Source organism: Mastomys coucha, unplaced genomic scaffold (genome assembly GCF_008632895.1).
Source record: "Mastomys coucha isolate ucsf_1 unplaced genomic scaffold, UCSF_Mcou_1 pScaffold22, whole genome shotgun sequence".
NCBI classification, from domain to species: Eukaryota; Metazoa; Chordata; class Mammalia; order Rodentia; family Muridae; genus Mastomys; species Mastomys coucha.
In genome coordinates this window covers 213,350,400-213,357,485 of record NW_022196905.1, presented here as the reverse complement: position 1 = coordinate 213,357,485, position 7,086 = coordinate 213,350,400, and the positions used below count along the sequence as shown (strand labels likewise).

The following is a 7,086-nucleotide window of genomic DNA, read 5'->3' as shown; positions in this document are numbered from 1 at the left end:
GGTGAAGAAGGTGGAGATTTGGTTGCTGTATAAGAATGTCCTGGGAAGGATGAGCCAAGTATAGGCCTCTAAGGGCCACAGCTCTAGCTGCCTAGTCAACTCAGTTGTTTCCCTTGGAGACAATAGAGTCATCTGTCTGGTGGGATCTACAGTTGACAATCCCAATGGCTGTGGGAAGATGAGAGGCCTTTAGCATGGCCATAATTTTGTTTGCATTAGTTACTGATTCTCCTTTTGTGTAAGAAACCCGAGTTCCTTCCAGATAGCAGTGTCGGACAGGAGGATATGGAAAGCATATTTGGAATCTGTGTAGATGTTGAGTGATTTTCCCTGTGCCAGTTGAATGGCACAGGTAAGGGCTTTTAGTTCAGCCTGTTGATCAGTGTGAGTAGGAAGGGCCTGTGCCTCTACCACCTTGGTATCTGACACTATGGCATAGCCAGCTTTTCTATCCCCTTCATGTAAAAAGGAGCTGCCTTCTGTATACCAGGTATAGATGGCCTGAGGCAATGTGCCCTCCTGTATGTATGAAGGTTGAGGTAATAGTTCCTCTAAAGTTTCAGTTCAGAAGTGAGATAGGGAGTGGTCAGTATTAGGGCGAGGAAGAATTTTGGAAATATTAAGAGGCAGCTATGATTAGAAGGTGAGTGTGGAATCTTCTATTAGAGCTACCTGAAGGGAAAGAACTCTAGAGGGAGGTAGAGTTTGTAAGCCTTTATAAGTTAGGAGCTGTGAAAAGTTATGAGAAGAGAAGAGAGTTAAAGGCGACCCAAAGATTAGTTTTTTTGACTCTCGAATAAGGAGTTTGTAAGAATTGAGCAAACAGGGATACCTCATAAAAATACCAAGGAGCAAGGAATGTCCATTAAGCTTAAAGATGGAGAGCTTCAGAAGGGTTTACAGAGCAAACACCCATCCCCAAGAAATGCCTGCTTCCAGAAAACATCCCTGGAGGGTGGATCTCTCCCCTACCCCTCCTATGTGCAACAGATATCTACTCCTCTCCTGGAGGAGAAAGGTAAATAGAAACAAAAGAACAATGGGAAGGATAACCAGCCCACATTGTAAAGTGTAACCAGCCCATGTTATAAGCTGTAAAACTCTGTTCTGAAAAGGTATAAAGAGCAAGAGCTTTGTTCCATCAGGATCGTCTTTGCTCTGAATGCTAGATGACCCCAGTATACTGGATCAATAAAAGCCTCTTCTTGATTGCATTGATCTCTGTCCCTGTATCTTCACGAGTGGGACACCCATCCTGAATTTAACATCTTGGTGCATGGGCCGGGAAGGGTCCTCCTCTCATGGGACCAGTGAGTGGAGATCAGAGTATTGTGCACTTGAGAGATCTCATGCTCTAGCAGGTACTGCAGTTGTTTCTGAGTCTGTGTCTGACTTCTTGCATCTATATCTGTGTGGCCACAGCAGTTTCTTGGTTTTGCAAGGCAGGTAGATGTACCTCTCCATTGCAGGCTACAAGAGTCCTGGACACTCCAGACTTTGTCTGGGAAGTCGGATCCCTGAAGGTCTGACTCCATTTGGGGGTAGCGATGGTAATAAGGCCACTACCAAGTTCTTTTGTTTTCTGCTTGTGGCGCTCGTGGCAGGGGTGCCTCTGTCTCTCTATCTCTGTCCTCTTGTTTGTGTGTGGACTTGGACTGACAATATTTTTTGATAGTATGGGGCAAACTGTGTCTACTCCCCTGAGTTTGACTCTTAAGCATTGGGAAGAAGTTAGGTCTCAGGCCCAGAACATCTCAGTAGAGGTGAAAAAGCAAAAATGGAAGACTTTTTGTGCCTCAGAATGGCCTTCCTTTGAGGTTGGTGGCCAGCAGATGACTCTTTCTCCTTGACTCCTATTTGATCAGTCAAACAGCGAGTCTTTAGAATAGACCCTGGGAGTCACCCAGACCAGATCCCGTATACTCTGGTCTGGGAAGATTTAGTATGTAACCCTCCCCACTGGGTCTGTTTATGGGTATCTGTCCTTATTGTACAGGACCAAGCCAAGAAGAATGTCCTCTCAGACATCAAGGCTGACCTTCTCCTCTTGGAGCTCCCTCCTTCCTACCCCCCTACACTCCAACCTTGTGTAGGTCCAGCTGCAAGAACTCCAGCACCACTGACTGCAGGTCCTTCAGCCCCACCAGAGGAGGAGAGAGGTGCAGAGGCTTTATCTTCGAGATCAGAGGGACCTGCCCACAGGACATGCAGCAAGAGAGGAATGTCCCCAACCAGACCAATATTTTGCCCCTCTGGGCCTACTACGGCCCTCCCAATGAGTAGGGCCACCAGTCCCTGCAGTACTGGCCATTCTCAGTGGCTGACTTGTATAACTGGAAGACTCGTAACCCCTCCTTTTCTGAAAACCCACAGAGCCTGACTAACCTCATTGAATCTCTCCTCTTTTTTCCATCAGCCCACCTGGGATGATTGTCAACAACTGTTACAGGTTCTGCTCACCACCGAGGAGAAACAGCATATCCTCCTTGAGGCCAGGAAAAGTGTCCCTGGGGCAGATGGGCGACTCTCCCTCCTACCAGTTGATATTGATGTGGGTTTTCCCCTGACCAGACCAGATTGGGACTACAACATGCCTGAAGGTAGAGAGTACCTGAAAGTTTTCCGCCAGGCTCTCTTGGCGGGTCTCAAGGGAGCAGCAAGATACCCCACTAATTTGACAAAGGTAAGAGAGGTGATACAGGGGCTGAATGAGACTCCCTCAGCTTTCTTAGAGAGGCTCATGGAGGCCAACTGCCAGTTCACTCCTTATGATCCCAGCAGTGAGGAACATAAGGTTACTGTTACTGTTGGTTTTATCGATCAGTCGAGTGGAGATATCAGGAAAAAGTTACAGAAACTAGATGGGTTACAAGATAAGTCTGAGAGAGTTAGTGCAGGTGACTGAGAGTATTTTATAACCAAGAGACAGAAAAAGAGAAGGAAGATAGGAAACAAAGAACAGTAAGCTAGAGAATTAAATAAAGAAAAAAGACAGGAAAGGAATCTTCATAGAATCTTGGCCACAGTAGTTGGAGAAACTAGGGAACTTAATAAGAGAGTACCTGGCAACCGAAGAGAGCCTCTGACCAAGGAAAGAAAAGGGGCATAGGATGAGAGAGAATGTCCCAAAAAGAAGAAAAAAGGGGCCCTATGTTTCAGATAGAAAACCGGTGAGGCCTAAAGTGCTGGCCCCATTCAAGAGAAAAGTGACAGTGAATAGAGGGGATGGGGTTCATATCCTCCCCCCAAACCCAGTAACCCTTACTGTGGAGGGGAAACCCACTCAGTTTCTGGTGGACACGAGTGCAGAATATTCGGCCCTCTTACAATCAGATGGGCCAATTTCCCAAAAGAAGTATTGGGTACAAGGGGCCACTGACAACAAACAATACTTATGGACTACTTGAAGAATAGTAGACCTAGGTGTGGGCTGGGTATCTCACTTGTTCATTGTCATCCCAGAATGCCCTTGCTCCTTGTTAGGATGAGACCTTCTCACTAAGATGGGAGCACCGATCCATTTCCTCCCAGAGGGACCCCAAGTCAGGGGCCAGCAGGGAGAACCCATCTAGGTTTTGACTATGAAACTAGAAGATGAGTACCAGCTCTTTGAGAATAAGGATTGCAGACCTGAAGGTGTAGATTGGTGGTTACAGAACTTCCCACAGGCTTGGGCTGAAACAGCAGGAATGGGAAAAGCTAAAAACCAGCATCCAGTCCATGTGGAGTTGAAGGCCCAGGCCAGCCCAGCAACTGTTCACCAGTATCCTATGTTCAAAGAAGCCCGAGATGGGATACAGCCCCATATCCTATACTTCCTCCAACTGGGGATCCTGTGGAGGTGCCAGCCAGCATGGAATACTCCCGTCCTCCCAGTATGAAAGCCAAGGGCCAATGACTATCGACCTGTCCAGGACCTCAGGGAAGTGAACAAATGGGTGTCTGATCTCCACCCTACGGTTCCTAACCTGTATAACCTTTTGAGTTCCGTGCCTCCCTCTAGGACCTGGTATACTGTACTGAACTTCAAAGATGCCTTCTTCTGCCTATCACTGGCCCCTAAGAGCCAAGAATATTCTGCCTTTGAATGGAAAGACCCAGAGTTGGGTATAATGGGCCAGCTCATGTGGACCCACTTGCCCCAGGATTTCAAGAACTCTCCCACTGTTTTTGATGAGGCCCTACATCAGGACCTAGCAGCCTTTCAAACATCCAATCCCCAGATAACTCTTCTGCAATATATAGATGACCTTCTTATTGTGGTGTCTAGCAAGGAACTGTGTTTAGAAGGGACCAAATGTCTACTTGTGGAACTAGGAGAGTTAGGCTATTGTGCTTCAGCCAAGAAAGCCCAGATATGCCATCAAACAGTCAGTTACCTGGGGTATTTGCTCAGGGAAGGGAAGAGATGGCTATCAGATGCCATAAAAAAAACTGTGTTTCACACCCCACCACACATGAGTCAGAAACAGAGAGTTCTTGGGCATGACTGGCTTCTGTCACCTGTGGATACCTGGGTTCACCAAGATGGCAGCCCCTCTCTATCCCCTCACCAAGAATAAGTAGCCATTTGTGTGTGTGGGGAAAAGAGCAGGAGGCTTTTGATGCCATAAAAATGGCCCTCATGTCAGCCCCTGCCCTGGGTCTCCCTGATGTGACTAAACCATTTCATCTGTATGTGGCAGAGAACAAGGGCATAGCAAAAGGGGTCCTGACCCAAAAACTGGGACCCTGGAAGAGGCCGGTGGCGTATCTCTCAAAAAAGTTAGACCCTGTGGCCTCTGGGTGGCCTGCCTGTCTGAAGATCATGCCCGTGGTTGCAGTGTTGGTTAAAGATGCTGATAAATTGACTCTGGGACAAGATCTGCTATTATCCTCTCCACATGCCCTAGAGAGTGTGCTCCACCGGGCCCCCCCCCCCCCCCCCCCCCCCCCCCCCCGATCGATGGCTCACTAATGCCCGAATGACTCATTATCAGACTTTGCTACTCAATTCTGACAGGATCACATTTGTTTCCCCCACAGGCCTATATCCAGCCACCCTTCTCCCAGACCCTGATCTTGAACCTCCCATCCAAGACTGTCAGCAAGTGCTCGCTGAGGCACACGGCTGGAGCAGACCTGTCTGACCAGCCCTTGGCCGATGCAGAGAAGACTTGGTTCATGGATGGAAGCAGTTACCTAGAAAAGGGGCAAAGGAGAGCAGGTGCAGTTGTGGTGGATGGACAACAGGTTGTATGGGCACAAACTCTGCCAGAGGGAACCTCTGCTCAGAAAGCCAAGCTCATTGCCCTCACAAAAGCTCTTGAGCTAGGAGAAGGCAAAAAGATCAACATATACCCAGATAGCAGATATGCCTTCGCTACAGTCCATGTTCATGGCGCCATCTACCAGCAGCAGGGATTACTGACCTCAGGAGGAAAAGAAATCAAGAACAAGCTGGAGATCCTGGCACTTCTAGAAGCCTTATACAAGCCAGCAAAAGTGAGTATTATTCATTGTCCAGGCCACCAAAAGGGTGATTCCTTTATAGCTCAAGGGAATAATTTGGCAGATTGAGAAGCTAAGGCAGCAGCTTCTAGAGCAACCAAGGTGATGGTGGCCAGAGAGTCTGAATTGCCCAAATTTAAGTTCCAGTACATCACTAAAGACCTGGCAGTCATTTCAAAGAATCCTGAAAATCATTTTGACCAGAAAAAAGGGGTCTGGATGACCCCATTGGGTAAGAGAATATTACCATGACAACAGGCAAAAGCAATGATAAAGCAAATGCACCAATGGACCCATCCAGGGGTAAGCAAGCTAACGCAAACTGCCTTGAAGTCTAAATATCATATTCCAGGACTAAAAGACCTAGTAGAGCAGGTGGTTTACAACTCTATAGGCTTTCAGAAGGTGAACGTTTGCAGAAACAAGACTGACCTCGGTAGGTGGTACTGAAGGGACCGGTCAAGAGTTTACAGGGAAGTAGACTTCACAGAGATAAAACCACAAAAATATGGCTACAAATATCTTCTAGTTTTTATAGATACCTTCTCATAATGGGTGGAGGCCTTCCCTACCAAGCAAGAGACCACAACGGTAGTAGTGAAGAAGATACTAGAAGAAATTTTTCCCTGATTTGGAATGCCCAAGGTAATCGGATCTGTTAATGGCCCGGCCTTCATTGCCAAGGTAAGTCAGGGAGTGGCCAAGTGTTTGGAGGTCGATTGGAAACTCCATTGTATCTACAGACCTCAGAGTTCAGGACAGGTAGAGAGGGCTAACAGAACTCTAAAAGAGACCCTGGCAAAATTGACCATAGAGTCTGGAGCAAATTGGGTGGTGCTCCTACCTTTGGCCCTGTTCAGGGTTAGAAATACCCTTCCCCCTTCAGTTTGACCCCCTTTGAGATCCTGTATGGGACCCCAGCACCCCTAACTCTACTAGGGGACATTATTGAGCCAACCTCTCATAGTAATAATGATGTGTATGCCAGATTGAAAGGGCTGCAAGTGGTACAGAAAGAAGTTTGGTCACAGCTGGCAGCCGCCTACGAGACGGGGACCCCTGAGACATCACATCGGTTCCAGGTTGGAGACGTAGTCTATGCATGCCAACACTGAGCCCAGATGCCTGAGCCTCCCTGGAAAGGACCGTACCTTGTCCTGATAACCACCCCAACTGCAGCTTACACCATGGATCCACACATCACATGTTAAACCCACTCCACCGGACCTGGAACTACACCCCTGGAGAGGACAGACTACTGACAACCCGCTGAAACTCAAGATAGTAAAAAATGGGACTTCCACTGGTCATGGTACTGTATCCTACTTCCCTTCCCCTGAGCTCATCCAGTGCCAGCCCTCACCAGCCATGTAACCTGGCTTGCAGAGTAATTACTGGGCATGGAGACATAATATGGAGCAGGTCTAAATGCCAGGCCTTTGGTAGTCTGACATGTTTCTTGATGTCTGCAAACTGGCCTTTGGGGTGCCAGCTAACTGGGATATGGAAGATACTATTACCTCAACACACAGGCTCCCAAAGTGCCCTTTCCCTGCTGCTGTCATGGGCTAGACCCATTCGCAGGGTGTGGACATG

The 7,086-nt window shown here is 47.9% G+C and overlaps 1 pseudogene; it reads left to right on the top strand.

Annotated features, from left to right (window-relative positions):
• The first annotated feature begins 343 nt into the window (after nt 1-343).
• Nucleotides 344-6,152, top strand: LOC116067833 (annotated as a pseudogene).
• Nucleotides 6,153-7,086: the final 934 nt, after the last annotated feature.